This window comes from Gymnogyps californianus, chromosome 2 (assembly GCF_018139145.2).
Source record: "Gymnogyps californianus isolate 813 chromosome 2, ASM1813914v2, whole genome shotgun sequence".
NCBI lineage: Eukaryota > Metazoa > Chordata > Aves > Accipitriformes > Cathartidae > Gymnogyps > Gymnogyps californianus.
In genome coordinates this window covers 72602337-72624724 of record NC_059472.1, presented here as the reverse complement: position 1 = coordinate 72624724, position 22388 = coordinate 72602337, and the positions used below count along the sequence as shown (strand labels likewise).

Below are 22388 nucleotides of genomic sequence, written 5' to 3'. Positions count from 1 at the left end.
GTTTGCACAAGGCCTTGCTAACGCCCCTGGAAAGCAAATCTTGTCCCGCTTTTCTGCTACACACACAGGTGCCTGGAACACAGCCTGGAAGTCCAGGCTTTTGTCTTCAACTCTCTTTCAGGCCACCTTCAAAGCTTTTGTTTTACGCAGCACTGCCTGGCATCCCTGCTGTGACCAAGCTCAGTCCTCATTACAGCACCGTCTATAAACGTGACCTAATTTTTATGCCTGAATATCAACTGCTTGGACCTCTGCCTCTCCCCAAGGCATGCGCTGGGGCAGGATCTCATACAGCTGCAGCTAGACACCTAGTAGTCAGGCATTGCATAGAGGTAGCTCAAACAAATATGGTAATAAGTTGACCAGTATGTTGAATGCAGGTGCACGCAGGCATAAAGCAGCCAAAAACAGTTTTATCAGCCATCAGGCAGCTTGAGAACTGTCTGCAACCCCATATTACCACCAACCAGTTCTCTACGGTAGGGTATGAAACAGCACAGACAGTAAGAAAGAGGACTGTGAAAATATTTCGGAGCACAGTCCGAATCACCACAAATCTATTCTAGTACGTTGCTCCAGTGCAAAATTACTCCAGATTCCAACAAGAGGAAAAATTGCTGGACCAGGTCACTAGCCATGTCAAAACAGGGAGGAAGCAACCAAATCTATAACAGTGTGAATTGCCCAGAAAGACATTCACTGTCAGCTATCTGTAGTCACATTTTGAAATCTTTAATGACAACTGTTATTACTTGCAACGTGCATTTCAAAAGATTATACAGTTTAAGTGTGGACGATCACATAGAACACTTATCGGTAGGCTCATGATCTTAGACCTGAAGGGAGCAATCAAAACCAGCTGTCTGTTTTATCAAGGCAACTGGAAAAAGCTGACATATTTGAGACTCACAGACCTTTCTTGTGGTCTGAATGCATTTTGCATAAACTTTACCTCACTTTGGGCAGGCTTAAGACAGCAATTGCGTGCAAACCGAGCACTGTACTCCAGTGCTCACACTGTGCATGGGCTAGGTCCCCCATCTCCCAAGCTACAGCTTGCATTCAGTCGAGTCTTACAGAGCTTTTTATTTTACACTTCCCCAGTGACTGCACGCTGCAGGACTCAAAAGCCTCTGTGATATACGGGACTCCATGACGGCACCCTTTCCCGCCTTGCACACTTACTACCTCCTACGGTTAGCAAACCCAAAGCTTGCCACATTTTGTCACCTCCCACGCACACGGGCGCCAGGCCAAGCCCGGGGCCGCGCAGCCAGCCGAGGTGAGCTCCTGCGGGGGCCGGCTCTGCCGCCACAGCCAGGCCTGCGAGATGGGGCCCGGGCTACCGCAGGCCCGGGGAGGGGAAGCAATGAGGAGACAGGTTGCTTCCTACGAGGCTCGCACCAGCTGCTAAGGCACCGGAGGAGGCCAAACCACCGTGACCGCTCCCTCCCCTGGCACCCCCCTCGCTAGCGGCCTCCCTGACAGAGCCCGCCGGGGGCGGGGGGGAAGGGAGGGTCGCGCCGCTGCTACTGCGCATGCCCGCCCGCAGGAGCGCCGCCGGCCAGCGCCCGCGCCGCCGCTGCGCGTGCGCGGCGCTGCCTCGCGCCCGGTGGGGGTGGGGGGAGGGGGAGCGCGCTCTCCCGGTTCCGCCCCGCCGACGTGCTCAGCCCGGGCGCGGAGGGGCTGGGAAGGGGGGGGGGGAGGGGGGGAGAAATGGCGAGTCTGATCCCCGCGGCGGCCTCTTCTCCTGCCGGCGCCCCATCCCGTAGCAAGAAGCGCCCGGCAAGCCCGGGCACCGGCAGCGGCCCCGCCAAGAAAAAGAAAGCTACGGCGCCCGGCGGCTCGCAGGTAATGGGACCGCGGCGGCCAGGGCGCATGCGCGACGATGACCTCCCTTCCCCCCCCCCCCCCCCCCCCCGCGCATGCTCGCGGGAGGGGAGCGAGGGCCGCGCGTGCGCTTGCGGAGGGCGGTTGGGGCGTTCCCGCGAGTGAGGCGGTCTGTCAGTCACCTTCCCCCCGGGCGTCGTGTGTCCCCCGGCGGGGTCCGTCGCCTCTCTCTGTACTCCCGGCGGCCCCGCCGCTGCCTCCCGCCTGCCTTCCCGGGGCCCTCCTTCCTCCTCCTCGCCAGTCCCACCGCTGGCCGGGCTGGAAGCTGCCGAGCCCCAGGGAAGGGCTGGCCGCCGGGTGCCTGCCGCAGAGCCGGGGGGCTCCGGTGGCCCTCGGGCTGGCGGTTTCTTTCCAGGCGTTTGAACGCCGAGTTTCAGGCCTCTTCTTTCATCCCCCTGTAGCGTGGAGGTTGTCCCCCCTCCGTGTAAACAGCTAAACCGGTAGGATAGTTCTCATGCCTTCTCCAGTCAGGTGTGTAACTAGGAAGCAAAGCTTAACGAGATTCAGTTAAAGCTGTGTTTAAAATCACTTAACTGTCGGCGTTGTATGTGTTGACACTTTCTGATCAAATGGTCTTGCAGTTGTTCATTTTTTTCCATGCTTGCCTTCAGTAGCTTGCTTTGTACCTGACGTTATGTCATACCTGAGCTCTGTATGTACACCTACATGCACAAACCTCTGATTGTGCATGATGATGATTTTAATTTGAGGTAGCTGATCTGTCATGGAGGAGGGACTAGTGCTCAAACGAGCACAATTTAACAGCTGCTTGTTCTGTTGTGTGCAGCTCAAATACGATTTTGCATTATGGCCTTCTCTCAGTTGAGCTAAATGGACCTAAGAGTCAAATGTGAAATGAAGATGTAACCTCAGAGCCTGAGTTTTGGGGAACAGGGTCAGGAGAGGGAGAAGGGCTCTTAATGTGAGTTTCTCCAAACTTGCTACCCCCAGTCACAGTGGGTAGTGCAGCCTCCATTTCTGCATCGTGTGACACCACCATGCAGCTCTACGGACCCATCCCCAGCTGATGACATCTGCCCCTTGATCATGAGGTAGCATTTCATGCTCCAAAACTAAGCCCCAGTAGAGGTTCAGAGTCAGTGTGTATATGACACCTGTATAGACTTTAGATGCAGTATGTCTTGGATTACTTCTTTTAGAAAGATTTCGGTAGCTAAAGTGGTCAAAAAAGCGTTGGAAAAAATGGTTGTCTTCCCCCCCAAAATGATTCTTTTCAGTAATATTTCATGAACTGTAACAGTAGCATAACTACAAAGTACGCCTTACTGCCAGTTAGGTTGCTTATTTTCGCATGAGCCATCAGATCAGGGGAACGTTTCTGCATTTTTCAGCAGATCTTCTCTCCAGACAATTAAAAGCCATTGTGCACATGCCAGAGCACAGACAAACCCTTCCTCATTCTGAATGATGCTCTTGTAACACTTGTTTTCACCCTGTGGCAGTTACATAGTTTCTTTTCCTTTCCTGGTGGGCTTATCCCTAGGAGAGGGAGTATGAACCACAGTGCTTAATGTAGCTAACAAACTGCAGTGCAACTGTGAAAAATTACTGCCTGGCATGATCACGTTTGACAACTTTTTCAAGGTCTGCTAGAGATAATGGTCTGGATTTTCCAGCATGGAGAGGACTGCTCTGTGCATGTGTGCACGTGTGTGTGTGTATGTGTATGCAGATATAAAACATTATATACTTATATATAATTTAAATGCGTATGAAATCTTTTATATTTAAAAAACTTCCCCAAACCCTTCAGCCTCTAAAACTGTTGTCTGAAGTTCACACCAAACTTAAGCCTGTGGACAGCTTCCAGTATTATGAGACAATCCATGATTTCTTACTCAAACTGGGTTTCGATAGTGTGTGATAAAGAGTTTTTGCAATTCTTCTCACAAGTGATTTCAGTGGAGAAAGGAGTAATTTCTCAACATTATGTCCAAGTCAGCGTACGCATTCACTGACTTCAGCAGTGCAGATCAATCCCATAAGGAAAAGAAAAAAATGAGTCTCAGAAAATGTGTAACCTCAGGAAGGGGACAAGAAACAGCTCGTTGATCTAGTAGCAATCACATTCAATGTTGCTGACTAGCTCTGGAGCGAGCCAGTTCAAACAGAAATGAAATGGGGGCTTTGCATTTTTTGAGTTAGAAACATTGATCACTGGGCACTTTCTTCTGCAGTACTTTATTTAATCTTAATCTCCAGAAGTTCTTATAAAGTCCTTAGTTAATTGCTGAGTAATGTGCTTTTTCTGGATAAGGAAACCTGTGACACAATGAAACACTCAATAATTCTAGTCTGCTGAGCTATTCAGAATATAGCCAGTCAACAAGCACTTAACACTCCATTTTATAACTTATCCAATCTTTAAGTGACTCAGCCAATCAGGGACTAGGTCATCCATGAATTTTAAATACTTTTTCTGAGTATATTTTATATAGTGAGTATCCAATCATTGTGGGATTTTTATTTTATTTTATTTTAATTTTTTAACTCCAAACAAGTAACATTCATCTGGCAGTCTGATAGGTACACACCTTTAATACACACCACTTTCAGCACAGGTTTGGAGGAAGCACTTGTTACTCCTCTGACCGTTCGCTTAACCACTTAGATATTTTTTAACAGCCTTTTACAGCCTATTTTCAGCCTTTCAGAAGCCAAATACATGGTGCCATAGCTCGGCATGAAATGGTTTCTATTTTAAGTAAACTGACATTGTGAAACAGATAGAGAAATAGTGACTTATTTCCTTGGTTAACTAGCAAACTATAGGTAAGAGGATCCTTACCAAGAGGTTTGTAACTACTTGCAGGGGTCAACTTAGGATCTGGGGACTCGTCATTATATTGACTGGTAACTTCTGCTGAGAACCTCGTGCCTGGCCTACATGAAAATATTCTTCACATTGTGCCAACTGTGAACTTACCCACATCTGTGATTCCATCACTGTGAAATTAAACAAAAAGGGGTTTTTGTAAGTTCTGCAAATCACATAGTTTGTTTTTCTTCCGCGTGCTTTATGTCACAAGTAGCTATCGCAGTGCTCGCGCTGAAAGACACGTTGGTCTGGTAAAACTGTAGATTTCAAAAATGTGTTTATTTTTTTATATAACAAATTTGCTTAAGTATAGCGATGTAATCAACTAGTTTGAGTAACTGTGTGTCTCCTACAAGAAGGCACAATTATCACACAGCATACAGATTTTTATAAACCCAATTTTGATTATGTTTCTCCAACATATGAATTGCTACTTTCTCTAAGATACACTTTAGGAACATTACCAAAAAACATTCTTCATCGTTTGTATGAGTTACCGACCCAGAGGTATTGAGTCATGTTTGTTTTGGAAGCACATTGCATGCAGGGCTTGTCAGTCATGTCTACAGAAGGAGACACATGTTTTTTTGATATAATGCCTGTATTTACCAAATGTAAAATTAAAAGCGAGTTTACAGGAAAGCATGATTGCAAATTGATTACATCACTTTCATTAGCATTACACAATTATTCCTCCCATGCAGTCATGCCACTGAAAAATACCTCAGTCTTTGCTGCAGCAGCAGATTTTTAATGTTGAGGATTAGTATGTATATTGAATGGTAACATTCGTGTGTCAAAACCAATGCTGTTCAGTGGTTTACGCAGCACCGTCCAGTTAGATGTCCTTGCCTAATGATTCCCAATAGCTGCTGGGCTGGTTCAGCTCCATCGCTGGCTCTTGTGCAGACGTGTCTCCAGGTCTTTTGAATTACTATCACTTAACCTGGGATAGAAGCTTTGACACTGATCTTAAAATGTCACCAGTTCCTCCACCTTCATGTTCACACCATTATTGTTATAGATTATACAGCAACAGGAAGCTTTTAAAGGAGTATGATGTTCTATATCAAGATGTAATGGATGAAACAAAATGCTTGCCCATGACAGCTAGCAAGCTTTAAAGATAAAATTTGCAGTGAGATAAGAGAATGATTTGGAAAAAAAAAAGTCTCTGATTTTGTCAGAGGACAATTAAAGAGAGAAAATATGCTAAATTTTATGGTAAATATTTATTTGCCTACATTATTTGTGAAACAACTTCAGATTTACGTAATGAAGTATAGTAAACACCTTACTTAGAGAATGACATCATGTTCCGTCTTTCTTACGTTTTGAATTGATGTAAACTGCCCTGTAAACTACAGAAATACACAGAGAATGCTTTTTGCTTTCTTCCTCTCCATCGTTGTAGCAACAGCAGGTCTTGGTACCATTTAGAAAATAAAGACTGAACTTCCTCTTCTGCAATGGTATTTAAGAGTTCAACTATTAAAGATACTGATTTTATCTCTAATTGTGAATATTGCAGCAGTACTACTGGCAACCTTCATTTTATGTAACTAGCTTTCATATGTATACTTAACACTTTCTGTATTTCTTGTTCTATGCTTAAAAACAGAAGCTATACAACAATATTAGAAAATAAAGTAAAAATGGTTTAAAGTTACTGTCATCTTAAATAAGCTCCTCTCATGCACAGCATGAAAATAAAAGGAGCAACTCTAAGATACGCTTAGAACTCCATCTTATTTTAAATGTAACTGAACAATGATGTCTTATATTGTAAACTGAAGATCATCAGATTAGAGTTCTGATAAGACAGCTGTAAGTTCAACAAGAAGACTTAAATACATACATATTAACATGGTTACTGTTATGTACTCAGAAGCTGTGCACTAAAGACAGAGAGCTTACCCTAGTACATAAATAGCATGGAATTGGACTCCAAACCATCAGTAAATTTAATCTTTTCTCCTGTTATGCTATTTTACCAAGCCTATCACTGTAAGTAGGAAACCATCAAATCAATTTTAAAATAACTTTCTTTTAAAGAGTCCATTTGATCTGGCTGTAATTTCCTGAAAAATGAGGTTAGGGAGAAGGAGTTTAACTACAGAATCGGTGAGTACCACTACAACTACTGAGCTGAACTGCTGCTCTCACCATGTTCTGGGACAAGTACCTCCTCTCGTGCATCACAATATAATAACTTTCTGATCTGAAATTAAAAATGACCTACTTATGAATGCAGACCTTGTTTACTCCAATCAGTATAACACTGAACGTATTGTAATTATTATAACACTATTCCATATAAGACTTTCTGTAACAGAAAAGCATGATTTTCCTTTGTAGTTGGAAATTTAATAAACAAGTTGTGTTTCTCCCCAATCCACCTGCCCTGAAAGAGACAGCAGGACCCTGATACAGCATGATAGTAGGGAGATGTAAGTACATATGTATTTGCCAGTTTATTAAAAAGCTATCACATCATTCTGCTCTAGACTACACCTTTTTTTTTTTTAAGCATCTCTTGGCCCTTAAGGTTATGACAGTAACTGAAAATATATGAATTTAACCAATGAAGCAGTGCCAGTCTGAAGCTACTGCTTGCCTGGAACGGTCTCTTTAAAAGACGTAATGTGCTCCCAGGGGATGTTAATTCAAACCTAATTAAATTGATTTAAATGACACTTTCATTGGATAAAGTATAGATATCGTGATACGGTGCGGTCGATGGCTAGTTACTGATAAGAACTGCTGAGGTGAGCTCTTCAAGTTCAGCCACTTGCACACTTATTCACAACCCTACCCAAGGGCTCTTACAAAACCAGCAGCCAGTCTGAAACAAATTGCCATGTCTTAACAAGAGTTTTAGCAGGTAGTGTTTAAATTGGGATGGCTATCCCCCAGATAGGTAACATACTCTGTATCACACTGCATGTCAGCAGACCACAGAGCACTGAAAATCCCCCAAACTTGCAGTTGCCTGTATGAAGCACTCAGAGGGTCACTGCTTACATCTCCCAATCCTTTCAGACACATGACCACAAAGATACTTTCTGCAACAAAGCAGACAGTGAACAGCTGAAATATTAAGCATCTCTTCTCCCATGGGGTTTTTGTACTCTTCCCAAAAACCAGCTTATTTTCAGGCAGTCCACTAATGAGAGCCAGGATTATCCTGAGGTACCAGTTTTTGTCGCTTGCACATTTGAAGTCAAATCTGTTAAAGAACCAGAATCCCTGCAGTCCCTGATGGGGAAAAATGATAATTAAAAGACAATTAGCAGATTTTGTAGGGAAATCTGGCAAAAGTTATGTGTGTTTTAAGTTTAGCTTTATTAAAAAGAAGGGAATTGCTTTTACAGAGCAATCTAGATTAAAAGGGGAACTGTCAAAACTGAGAGGGAAGAATTGACTTTGCTTGACATTTATCACATATTGAAGGCTTTAGATGATCTGTAATCATAAAAATATGTGAATTTTGAAACCAGACTATGCCAGTCTCAGAGAATTACCAACCCCCCAACCAAATGTGATTAGATTTTAGATTTAGAGTAAACACAGATGTGTTATGTTGTAGAAAAGCAAAAGCATATGTGTATTGACTTTTACTATGGGCGTCAGTATGCTGGTGTCATGGTTTTTTTACCCTTCTCCCCTTATCCTAGTAGAGAATTTTAGTTTTTCCTTTAGCTAACAGAAAATGGAGAGTCTTACTATGATCACACTTAATTTCAGGATTCATAATAAACACGCAGGAAACTGAGGACAGATAATAAAGATGGTTCACTGCTTCTGTCATAAGGAGATAAAATAGGACGGGTTATTTTTTGAAGGAGAAAGAGCAATCTAAAACAGTGCATGCGTGTACTTTAGCATGACATTTTGTCTGAGAGGTAGTGCTCCTAAAAAACGATCTCAGAATCCAGTTAGTGCATTAAAAGGTTCAGATTAACAAAAGAAAATTTGCAGTAACTTAACTGTCTAGATATTGCAGATTTGAAGAGGCGTCAGACTGTTTTTCACATTTTTGTAAAATGTAATGCTTGTGTTGGGTAATAACTTCAGTTCTTGCTTTAGCAAGGCATTAGTAGTTATAGAAATGTATTAATTTTGGATTAGAAAGGCTAATAGAAATATTAATTTGGTAGCCTGGGAGGGTTTTGAACACATTTCTTAGGCATTCCAAGAAAACAGAATGGAGACATTGGCTATTTATTTAGACCTGCAGAAAGCCATAAAAGTTGTGACACTCCGTGTTGTGAAATATACCTGGCCCTCCCAGCAGAATTCATATCCATGAACAGCATGTCTTGTCTCACTGCAAAGCACACCTGCAACTTCAAGAGGCTCAATTAGGCAATCTATTAGCTTCTCATGATCAAAAAGGAAAGAGTCCCAGTCTCCTCCTATCTTCTTCATGCTTACCCACCTCCACAAGTCTCAGCTGCATGCTCCTGCTGCCTGCGTCACACCAGCTTTGGTACTCACCAGACCTGCTCAGCCACTGATAGAGGTCATCAGTCAGAAGACTAACTTACCAAACCTTCCCCCTCTCCCAGGAAGCTGCATTGTCTCCTGCTGCGTTGGTGAACTGGACTGATTCACAGGGAGGTCTAACAGGTGTTGGAGGAAGCGCAAGGAAGAAACAGGACCACGTGGCAAGGAAAACCACTTTTCCACTACAAGCGAGCTATCTCATGAGCTTAGATACTCTTAACTGCAGATTTCATTAGTTTACCGTAACAAACTGAATGAAAACTGGCACAGTTCAACATCTGATTCATTAGTAGATCCAGTGTCCCTGCCTGTGGGAAGGTCTGGAGAGTGACAGCTTCAGCTGTCATACTGCTTGTCTGTCTGTCTCTAAGTACCTTAACTGATTCTAAAAACTCCAGCAAGCTCTGTGAGATGCCACCAAAATAAGCTAGCAGGAAATACTATGGACTAGTCCTAATTCTACTTCTCCCTGAAGATTTAGGCAACTCTTTCTACTTGGGATTCAGAACCATGAACATCTGCCTTTCTGAAAGCAGATATTAAATCCTTTCTTTCAAAAGTAGAACAGAAGTCGCACTTACGGCACTGATACTTGCTTTTTATATCATGTGTCCTTACAAGTGCTTGCTGTGTCCTCCACTTGAAGTTAGTCCTGTTCCTGCCACTGCCTGAGGGGATTCAAACCCTCTTTTTTCCCCACGCACACCCTAACCACCAGGCTGGAAGCCAGTCTGGTGTGGTGGGAGGGGAGCGTGGAAGTGTTGTCTCCTCTACAGCCGAGGATGGAGGTTCTGTCTGTTCCAAAGGGAACGACTCTGTAGTCTGGTATTGAACACAGTTGTCAGAATGGTCTGCTTATGTGTTTTAGGTATTTATTTCTGTTACGTGTTTTGTCTAATGATAATTTTAATGCAACATACACAGTTGTGCAAACAGGGATCAGAAATCTTTTCCTTCCAAAACTCTAGCCAAAAAGCTACATAGTCATGCCATCTAATAACATGCATTTATGTTGTAATAAAAATGCATCACTGTTAATTCAAGAAACAAATTTGAAATGGATAGAAGGAAACTATTTTGTGAGTAATACGTAATTAAACTGTAGCAGAGTTTATCATTCTGGGAGGGGTGAATATCTGTAGTTAGATGGTTTTTAATCATCCTGCCCCAGGATGCAAGTGCTGGCTGACTCAGGAAGAAAAATTGTCCTTGCTGATTACAAGACGCTGCTGTGGATAAGGAGCATTTTGGGGAATTAAAAGAAAAATCCTTCTGTAAAGCATTGCAGGCCATTGCTAGGATTTACCACATGAAGAGAGACTTCTAGTATCATATCTGTCCTTTTATCATTTATTAAACAGAGAAAAATGAATTGTTATATATCATATGGCCTTAATTTTCATTAAACAGACAAAATATCGCACTTCCATGTGCTTCCATGCACAACCTGCCTAATATGTGAATTATATAAAATCTGACATAATTTAAAAAGATACCTCATTTTGCAAACATCCACAGGCCTAGAGGTGAAACCTTCTACACAGTTTTAAGCAAGTTAGGTTTTTTTACTTTTCTGCCCTTAGAGAGTTGGCATGCTTGTAGCACTACTTACCCCTGTGTTCATAAGGATGCAACGTGTTTATCATGACAGCCTTACTTACTGCTTCCTCAGATCTATGCTTTTCTGAGTTAGTGAAAGAACAAGAAGAAGGGCAGAAAAGGCTGAGAAGCCTATGATGGTTTCTGCATAAATTAGAGAAGGTTTACAGGTATGGATAGTGTCACTTAGGTGGTACAGCTGGAAAAATCAAATAAGCTTTCAAGCATACAAGTTTTTTTTTCAAATCTGAAAATGAAACAGCAACTTCCCAAGCTAAATATAGAACAACTGCTTAGACTTTGGTTAGGTATGTATCAAGTAGACCATCTTTGAAGAAAAGGTTAGTGGCATCCCAGCAGTACAGGGGATGTTAATCAGAGAAGGGAGAGAGTATTATGAAAATACTCATCATCTAGGAGAGAGGAGGAGGGAGTTAAAACCCTGTAGGAAACTGCGTGAAAGTTATGTGCCATAGAAACAGTCTTTCTATTGAGTCAGTTATGTATTGGTATGCAGTCCATCCAGAAGCTTGTCTTAATTTTCCAGATAAACAGGTACATTTAATAAAAGATGACCCCTCTGCCTAGAAACTTTGTTACATTTATGCCCTGAAACCGTCAGGACTACAGCAAAATACTGCTGAAATGGAGCATGTAGAAATTAGGGCAGTAATTAACGTGAGTTATATGACTGCTCATGACCAAAAGAGCTTTTTGTTAATAAAACCACTATTTTCTATTTTATAGGGTATTGATTTCTAACTAGGGAGATGGAGAGTTGCCCAGAGAGCTGTGGAATCTCTGTCCTTGGAGGTGTTCAAGACCTGCTGGGACAAAGCCCTAAGCAGCCTGGTCCAAGGTCAGTTTTGACCCTGCTTTGAGCAGGAGGTGGGCTAGTGACCTCCCGAGACCCCTTCCAGCCTCAATGATTCAGTGTTACCATGTCTCATTTCAGACGTCTGATTTATGTGATTAAGATGGGTGCATCCTCTCCCTAGAGGAGCAGTTGTATGCTCCTTCCATAGGCAGGTCAGGGTACCTCAGCTGGGTACTTTTCCCCATAGTCTATTAATGAAGCCCAAAATTCAATGACTACATTTAGACGGTATTAATTCTCCCTACAATGTAAAAATGGTTATGTTTCAGTAGAACTGCTTTTCCCTGGGAGGAACAGCACAATGTTCTTACAGCAAAATTAACTCTTAAAATCAACAAACTGGAATAGGAGAAGGCCTTTTTTCCTTGACATTTGCACAGTGTGTTCAGGCGCCTCCAACCAAAGTAGTTAGCTGGAAAGTCCTTATTCTTTAAGTTGATTATCTTTTTTTACATAGTCTACAACTAGCAATGCTAGTTTGAGTCTCACATTAACAACCTTAAATTTTCTCAAGTCAGAAGTTCCATTTTCTCCTTAATTTTTATTAAACCTATTTGTTGCAGCCAGAATTGCCTTTTGTTGCAGCCACAGAATTGCCCTTTTTATCCTCCTCCTTTCCATCTGTCCAAAAGGTATTTTTTTATTTGCTAAATAATTCATTGTGGAAGATGTCTTAAAATATCCTGTTAAACCCATCACAAAATATTAAATACTATGTTTCGCTCTCACCTACAATCGTGGATGTGATACCAAAACTTCACTAATTCTAATGTAGTGGAAAGTCAAGTCTTTTAATAGTTCTGTTCTGTTTCAAGTCCAGCAAAAAAGGCAGGCGGGATACAAGTTTATATGCAAACACTGAACTGTCTGGCGCTTTTCAGATGTGCTGCAGTTCCTCAACTTCAATATACAGTATCAGGGTGAAGTGTATGGCCACAGAACTTACATAGTTGAGTAAACAGCCACCTACTTGTACAAATGTTTCTGCAGAAATATTTCAGAAATTTGCCTTGAAATTAGCATCACTATACAACTGTCTCCTCCCTTTTCCTCCTGAGCAACCTCAAAATAGTCTACAATAGATCCTTGTATTACCTTATTTTCATCTAAATTAGAATTTGCTGTATGTTTATTTTGGTTCAGTCATCAGTTTTTTTCATTATCCAGTTAAATGTAGGTATCCATAGGATAATGCACCTACAGTTTTGCTGAGTACAGCAGACCTGGCGTGTTATTCAAACCAGGAATGGTTGGTGTTGAGTTTGCTAGATGAAGGAAAGTGGATGTAGTATTCAGGGCATGTACAGCCAGATTTTTTTTGTCCCATAATGTGAGACAAACAATAAAGATGACACTTGTAGTCTGAAGATTTTTAAAAACTAAGGTATAGTTTCTTTTCTTGTCCTCTTTTAAAGACCTTTGGAGTATCTGATACAATTACTGCTCTCTGATATGTTATACCTTTGATAACTTTTTGAAGGTTTGTAGAAAGACTATTTTTATTCTCAATTGCTTTAGAAATGGAATGTTCCATACGTCAGTGTACCTAACATTCATCTGACATTGTTTGGATATGACAGTCTTAATTACCTGTACACAAATGGAAAAACCTTCTTCTGAGTAACTTTAGACTGCAGTGCTAAGCCTTTGCAGTACAACTGCTAGTATTTACTAATGCATCATGGCAGCAGTAGGTGTAGTTAGCAGAAACATAATAGAAATAGAATTTTTATCTACTTAAAGTGACAATTAAGACAGACAGAAGGAAGTGCTAAAATGTGCAAAAACCAGGGAAAATGCAAAAGTAAAGTTTTGTTTTCTGTATCAGCTTACCACTTAGTCCATAATATCTGAATGTAAAATTTGACTATTCTGATTCAGGTCTATTTTTCCTAAGAAATATAGATAGAATAGGAGCTCTGGAAGAAAGATACACCCTGTCTTTACTCGAAACTAATTAACTACGTTTCCTTGAAGAACGGTTTGGTTTTGTTTGTTACTGTTAAGGGAGAAGCTGCTACCCGAGCATTCACACACCAGTCAGGGAGTCACACACACACCACCCGAGACTTTAACTGCTTGGACTGGAGTCCCTTCACAGCAGGCGACTCCAGTGAGCTGACGGGTGTCCCTTTTGAGTCCTCACACACACACACACTCACCCTTGGGCGCCGCTTCTTCTTCCCTCAGGCTTGACCGTAGGTTCCCCGAAGCCGAATCGCTAATCGAGGCCTTCAAAATAAAAAGCCTAATTTATTCTATCTATGGTGCACAAATATAGACAGCTTGAGCTGGGTGCCTTGGGAGAGGGACCCCAAACACTAAAATCCCTGGGCAATTATACCCTTATAATCTAAATTCCCATCCCTCACACCATTGTCTGGTCCGATAGTAATATTCAGGTCTGGGGTCGTCTTCTCTCTCATTGGGTCCTTTTTCTCATCTCTAGGCAGGTTCTTTCTCTTTCCTGGTTTTTTTTAGGCTAGTTGTCACTATGTCTCCTTTTCCTGGCTCAAACTGGCTCTGGGGCTTTCTGAATCTTCTTATTCCTCCAATCAGGGAATAGGTCAATGTTAAACAAAAGCATTAAGGAAGCTACAAGTTGTGCTTTATCATGAATGGCTACTTTTAAGCAGCTAAACGAAGTCCTTAAAGCCCTCCAAAACATATTAACAGTGTCTATAACATATATATTCCTGTGCTATTATAGCCTCACAATCTTATCCCGTTATTGCCACGTGCTGTTTACGTCTCGTTCGGATGTGGTCCGCATGCTCATGTAGCTCAGCTTTGCCGCCTTCCACGACATTACTCAAACGTTTCCTGTCAAAATGGCTAAAGTTTTACAGAATAAATGAGAATCAGGAAGCTGAGTATTTTTTGCAGAATGGAATTGCTTTCCCATCAGCCATAGGAGCCGATATCTTTCTGCTTTGCTTGTCCCTGGTTCAGTCACGTGCAGATGAATGGACTTGGATCCTTCTCCTGCCTTGGCTGAAGCCTGTTACTCAACAGAGGGATTTTGATGTGCTCCCTGAGCAGCATTACAATGTTAATAGCACATGAGCATATTGTAATCCTCCAGTCTTTTCTCCAGAAATACTTAGACCTTACCTGTTCTATATCAAATGATGTATTTTAAACTTTAAGAAGCAGTTTAGCCAAAGTCCTTGACTGAACTGAATTTTTCTGATAGAGAAAGGAACATACTGGCAGTTTTTATAAAAATTCAATTGTCATTTACTCTAGTCTTTTTTGCTAGTATGCTTCCATCCATTTTCAGTCTTAAGGCCCATCAATTTAGAAGACTTTTTTTCTCTTGGGGAATCAAAATATTCTGTTAGCTAGGCTCAGTTTTACCCTTGGTGAAAGGACGAACTAACACGTGCTTTTTCATTCCATATATACTGAAATTTTTAGCTCCAGAGCTGCTTCAGCATGCCATTCAACTCATGAATTTGTCCAAGTTACGATTTTCTTAATAAAGAAAACTGTCAAACGTTATAAACAAGGAATAGTCCCAGTCCACCAAATGAAATCTAAAAGTGAGAGATCCTTTGCAATTATTTAAGCCGAAGGGAGCTTTGTGGCAAATGCAAATTAAACCAAGCTTTTCTGCAATAGTGTGAAGCTATTCACAGTTGCATCCCAATTACATTTTATGTGGGGCTTTTACCCATAGAAAATAGTAATTTTTTTTCCTTGAAATATCTGTAAGTTATAAAACTTTGTCTATCATGGTGTTTGAAAGTTTTTAAATGGAAAAACATGTTTGGCATCTGAAATCTCCTGAGAAGAAATCAAAGCTTTTTATTGAAGCTTGTTAGTCTCTTTCTGTGTTTGACAGTTTAATAATTTTGAAGAGAACAAAGTAAATTTGAGTTTTTCTGGATTTTTTTTTTTTCCTTAAGTGAACAGAACCAGTAAGAAGAGAGTTCTTGTGTCATGAAATTGCTAGGTCTTTTTCCCCTAGGTTTTCAAGAAATGTTTGAGAGGTAGGGAATGTAATTAAAATCTTATTCTCCCTTTGGCTGCATTTTTAATTTTGAATTCAAACCCTCACACAGCGTAATAGAGCTTTGCTTTAGGGTGTTTTATACCTCTATCAAAGTGACTAAAGTAATTAGTATTTTATACATTTTGGTAAGTATTTTGTCACTGGAAGCACCAGTGCAGGTGAATGATAATGGTTTGAAGCTCAGGCAGTGACGGGACCCTAAATGAGAATGTCGCCTTTTAATCAAGAGCACTTGGAGTCTATGGTATTGAAATGCCCTACAGAGAACATAGAAAAGCCATCCATCACTTTGTGACAGTCCAATCTTTTAGTGCATGAGTAAAATTTTATTCAGCCTTTCTAAGGCAGTTGGAATGTAAGATGTTTTAACTCACCTCAAAACAGCAGTGTAAAAATTCGAAAGCATAATGTACAGATTGCTTTCTGGACAGCATATGTGTCTTTATGTATTATCTTTATTTATTTAGATTGCAATTGAAACGTTTTCCATGTCCTGCTTCAAACACCTCTCCCCCCCTACACCCAACAGGCAAGATTATTTCTAAATTTTAGTCATATGTTTGGAGTTAATTTGCATAGTTGATTAACTCTTGATGCTCAGCGGAAATACTCAGCAAGTTAGAGGGAAAGAACTGCTTTAGGAAGGGCAGATTTTCTAAGTCTCACACAGAGAAGTAGTTTGACACGTGACTCAGAAGTCCTCTGGAGAATGCTTAGAAGAAGCTGAAGTACATTTAGTGACATGTACTTGGAATTATAAACTATTATGATAATAATTCAACAATCTAATTTCAAGCTTTGTGTTGTTATGTTTGTTTTTAACAACCCTCCCTCAGCTTGCTTTATAAGTGAAAGCAGCAGCAGCATCTGAGGACAATGTCATAATTTAAACAAAAATATGTTTGTTGTCGGGCGTTTGGGAGATTTACTTTTGATGTCAATGGAAGCAGAAACCTGTACCAGGAACCTTGTCTTTTGAGATGAGTTGGCAATGATGAAGCCCATTGACTTAAATGGATTTACTCCCAATTTACACTATATGCATGACTGTCTTGCCCACCCTACTAGCTGCTTGAAATCAAGGACATTGATCTGCACTGTACTTAATACCTGTTTTCAGCTAGCTACTACTCAGTTTTTTTGTTTAGTAAATTGAGTTTTTCAGTACCCTGTGGAACAAAATTTGCTGTGAATATGCAAGATTAGGTTTTTTCCTTCCTGGCATTTGAACATTTTCAAGCTGAAATATTTTTTGTCCTACTTCAAAATAAGGCAGGACCTTCTGTGAGGGGAGAACGTTCCTAAAATGCTACCATGTACCAGAGTGCTGAGAGAGAAAAGGCTGAGGAAATTGTATTGGGCTTCATTTTAGTGAGTGGAAAGGAAGAGGGAAAAAGTTTTTCTTGCTGAATCCAAGAACCAGTAAAATGCAACCAGATGGGGAAGACATGTTTACACACGTTACTGAGTAAGTCTTTCCAGCAAACCTTTCTGTCACAGACATGGAGAGAGTTCATCTTGTTCAAGAGAGTGCCATTTCTTCAGTCCTACATTGTTATTGAGTCTTCGGTTTGCTCTCAGAAATACTCTATGCTAATAACATTGGTGATGAGAAATTTTTACCCATCATTTTAACTTGAGCTTAAGCATGTCTCATTCTGACACCTTTCTCTGTGAATTGTTCCCAGCAATGTGAAGAGCTGCATTTTTGTCTGCCGGAGTGTACGTGTTCAAGTTTTAATGGCTCCTGTCATGCCATCATGCAAAGTTAAATGAATTAAATATTCAGAATGTGCAAGAGCCTGTGCCAGGCTTGTTATACAGTGAGAGCTAATACATTAATCAAACAGCTTAATATATGTTCCAGTATGAGCAGTATTAGCAGGGACTCTGTTAAATAGCTGACATTCAAAGTCTACTCCCAATTTTGAAAAGTCTGCTCGTATCATTGCTGCTGTCATCTAGTGACATTCGTGCTCTGTTTCCACATGGCATTCTCACTCACTGTAATTGGCTGCTAGTGAAAATACAGGTATTATCCACCTATTTTATAAATTACCATTTTATTCCCTGGCTGCATGCCACAGCTTCGTCAGGATGTCACAGAACTTACACACAGTTAAAAGCTGCGTAAGTTGCTACAAGTTGGATACTGCTGCTTTAGAAGTAACCTACTACAGGGATAATTAGACATATACCATTATAGAGGCTGAGTTAAAACAACTGTGTCAATGAAATTAAGAACGTCATTGTAGTATTATTGTGATGATGAAAATCAGCTGCCAAAAGTAAGTAAAAATAATTTAAACTATTTATTGAACTTCACATACAAAGGTTGGAGACAAGTGGGTTCCTCAGCCCAACTGGATGCCAGCCAAACAAACCAGCCAAACTGGGTGCTTGGGGCAAAGTTATCACCAAGTGTGAGGGCTTGATTTAGAACCAGACCCCTCTTATTACTTATTTTTCAATAGTGACATACAACCCCTTAGTGATCACTGTAAGAAAGACAAAGCCAGAGTATCAGAAATACTGAACGCAGGAGCAAAACCAAACCAAAAAACTACATATGTAATCACCTTCATCTACTATTGCTGTACTCAATATAATGTTAAAACTGACTAACGAATGATTTGCGGAAAACAAAACAGACAGAGAAAATCAGTGTTTACAGTATTGTTTTTGCTCCCTTAAACTAGAAACTCCCTTTCCAGTTCTTACAGAATTTATTTATGCATTTAAGTTTTGCTTTACCAACACGTTGTTCAGTTTACCTTCTAGTTTTAAATTCTGTTTTACCATGTAAAACTGTAACATCTAGCCAAAATGGCCACTGACGATCATAGTGTGCCTTCAGTGATGTGCAAATCCATTTTTTTCCTAAGCCATGACATGCATGGTATGCAGTGATAGGATGCCAGAAATGCACAAATTTACGCCTTTGACTTTTATGTTTCATATTTTTTTATATTTTTTATACTTCATAAAATCCTGTTAGTCTAAAATAATGAAAAAATATTATAGAATATAATCCAAAAGTAAATAAGTGAGAAATGATACTTCAGCATATATCAGTTATTCTGTTATGCAGTTTTAATCCTTGCTGAGGAAAAAAAAAAAAAAAAGGAATGATGATTCAGACAAGCACTTTCATAATAAGCTAATTCCACCTGGTATTTAGTCCCATCACAGACACCCATCCCAAACCCCACAATGCTGATTCCACCTAGAAATAGCCAAAACAAAGAATTCAGCTTCCATGGTCTACGAGTTTTGCTTGTCCTCTCCGTAAATAAAACCAGACAGATGGAGCAATCTTTGGAAATCATGTGAAAACCAATACATCTGCGGTAGGGAATTTGGAATAGAATATATTGAAAAAATTAATAGATCTACCAAAACCTAAGATTGAAAGTAGTATGTGAATAGGCAGCCTCCCAGTGTGTGTTTTCTCCCACTACAGACAGCATATACAGTAGGGTCCAAACTAGGCTCATTCCTGGGGTTTGGCTTTATTCAAAAGAAACCAGTGTTAAGGTAGCAAAGCTTAGCTCAGGTCTCTTCCCCAGACTTGGCTGCTCTTACAACAAACCTCTTAGGACTCCCAAGTGTTTGCTGCAGGTCTTCACTCCCGCTCGAATTTTTGCTGTCTCTTAACCAGTGAAGTCCTCAGCCAGCTTCCTCCCTCGGCGACTGTCACCCAGTCCGAGTACGTAACAGGGAGGACAGTGTCCCACCCACCTGGGATGCACTGAATACTCGATAGATGGTCTTGTGAAAAGAAATGCAAAAAAGAAGCAGCACTACTCACTATTGCTCCCATCTATCCCAGGAGGGATAGAGGTTGCCAACCTGTCACACTGTGGTTGTAGTTAAAATTCAGCTAAAGCACATAAACACAACTTTATAGAGGGAATAAAATTGCACAAGTGGTCCTATAAGAAGCCTTTGACCCGCTGTCTACAACTTCTAAAACATGCAACTCCAGTCAAGGTTGCTCTGTGCCTGGCTAAGCAGGATACTGGGAGGAGGAGGAGGAGAACAGAGGGAGCTAACATGAGAAGTGGTGGCAGCATGGACTTCTGTGGAGGTTGGCAGCCAGAGGAAGAGTTGATGGGAAAGGATGAACATAGTTACTGATGGCTTAGCTGCACTCTTTACTGTAGTGTTTTTGTTGTTATTTGGGGTAAAACTAGCATAAGCATGTTCAGCTGTACTGAAATCACACCTTCATTTGCCAGTGCAGATGTACCCTGTAAACGTAAAGCCACTCCAAAGTCTTTGTTTTTATAATCTTCAACAGCCTATGGAGAAAAACATATACTGCTTAGTGACTATTGTAGCACAAATTCCCTGTAGCCCTAGTTACATAAACCACCGTCTAAAAGACACAATTTAGTTACAAAGTGGACATTAAAAGCTGCTTCACCGTCTCTCTCCTTGAAGTGTATATTGAGCTCCCCATAAAGGATGTTTACATTACAAGATCAGTTAAAAAGCTTTAAAGAAGCTCTCGAGAGTTTCAGCCCATGGTTACACTTTCTTTCTAGCCCTACTGCAAAGCATTTGCAATTATCCTGGGACGCTGGGGGTGAGGGAGTTAGCTAAGAGACTGGCCGGGTAGCGAAAATGTGCTGGGGACTGCTTGTGAATTTGGCAGGAAGGGGAAGTTGCCCCACACGTGACTGGGGGTTACAGCACACATTGAGCAGTACATGTTCCCTGGTGACAGGCGCTTCCTCACTGTGCTTACGAGACCGCCATTGCTTCATAGGACTACAAAGGGGATTTCAATTCATTCCTGTTTGTTCGCCCCAACACATGACAGTGAAGAATGAACTACCTTCCAAACTAAGTGACCAAGCAAACAAGCACATTTGGGAGAGATTTGTTCAACTAATGTTAAAAGTTAAAGATTAGCTTTACTATACAGTTATTGTTCACTGAGGAATCTTCTTTCAGGCTGTAAATTATGTTTTGTATTATCACTGTATTATTCGCTTTCAGGAAACATGGGTTTTGCAGTACAAAGGTAGATCCATATTGGTTAAAATTCATTTGGCGTCTCCCCCCCGCCTTTAAAAAAACTTTCAAAAAACAAACCTGAAACATTAAGTGATGTTTCTTGTGCTTTAAATCCTGGCATTTTAAAACATAGGCTGGACAGATTTGTAGATTGTTGCGACACTTTCAGTCTGTGGCTGTAAAACTGCTGAGGATATCAGCTGAGACTTCTGCAGGCTGCATGGAAAGAGCATTTCAAAGCTCTGTACTTGCCAGAGTTCACTCCTCTGTGCAGTAGCACGTTATTCTGGAAGCAGCGCTTCTTCTCAACCCTTTAAGGTTTTTCCAGAAAGAAAAGCACATTACCTGAGTATCTCTTCCATAGTGCTACTGCTACTGCTGAAAATCAGAGTTTTCATACAAGCAATGCTGAGTGAGCAAGCTGGCATGCCTCTACAGTATGTCTTTATCTCAGTTCCCAGCATTTACCTGGGATCATAGTTCTCAGTCTTATTTGCTTCCCAGTCTATCACAGGGCTCTGAAATCATGGTATCAATTGCATACCACTATAGTATGCAAGCTGCTTTACAGTCCTGCACACCAGCCTGCACCCTTTGCCTTGGAGAGGAAACCACTGCTCTCAAATTGTGCCTGACAGATCCAGAAGCTACTGCTGGCATTATGTCTCAGTGGGACTGGAGGATGACTTGCGTGTCCACGTGGCCCAGAAAAGGAGCAGCTGCTGCTCTGGATCCTGCTGCCTCTGCCACTGTGCAAGGGATACCGGCACAAACAAAATTAACATCTGGCCTGTAACGTGAGTTATCCTGACTCTTAGCAGCACTAATACCTGAAATCCCTTAGGGGTTGGTCCGGAAAAGAAACGACGTGTAGAATTTACATTCAGGAATTGTCCTGCCAGGAACAGTTCCTTACTTTCCTTCCCAGTGCGCCAGCAAGATTAGCACTGAATCCACACAGAAAAACCCACTGAAGACAGTGAGTGTAATATATAAGTGTATCCAGCTGCAGAAATTAAGGACTATATGTATAAGGAAGCTTCTTCCCCGTTACTGTTTAACAGTTTTTATTTGCTCCGTCTCAAAATATTAGATGCTATTTGAGATACTGTTGAAATGCTACTCAAAACCTGTTTCATAAACAACAGATTACTTAGGAGAAGATCACTGAAGGGGCAAAAGTGATAAAGTAATTAATAAAAAACTGTAGGATTGGATTTAAAACCGACCAAATGGTACCAAATAAAAGGCAAGAATGCTTTGAAGAATAACTGTGAGTGCTGATTCCTCCACTTAGAGAATTTACTCTGATAATGAGCAGTATCAGAGATAATTTATTCATCAAAAATAATCTTGTATCTCAAGCCTTCTCTTTCTCAAGATTGACTTTAATGTTCGCTGCTGAAATCTGAAGTGCTGGAAGCGTGCATGTGCAAGAATATAGTTTGAAACCTAGCAACTCATTGTATAAAGCCACTTTACTCAGGATTGCTGAAGGTATTTTCTCTGCTCACTGTCACATAATTCACATGTTTCTAAACATCCATCTGCATTTCTTCTGTTTCTCTGACAGTCACTGCCTTTTAATGTTGTCCTCAGCAAGGGAAGAAGCAAGTTTAAGCTACAGACTT

General features: G+C 41.0%; 1 protein-coding gene across 2 annotated transcripts in view; it reads left to right on the top strand.

The window, feature by feature from the left end:
* Positions 1 to 1799: 1799 nt before the first annotated feature.
* Positions 1800 to 22388, top strand: part of INO80C (INO80 complex subunit C) — a 32442-nt gene continuing 11853 nt past the window's right edge. Inside the window, exon 1 of one of the 2 annotated variants that reach the window (XM_050891965.1) lies at positions 1800 to 1851. The gene's annotated coding sequence lies outside the window, so the exon portion shown is untranslated. Of the gene's footprint in view, positions 1852 to 11584; positions 11697 to 22388 lie in introns of those variants that run through there. The other variant, XM_050891966.1, reaches the window with a different exon arrangement.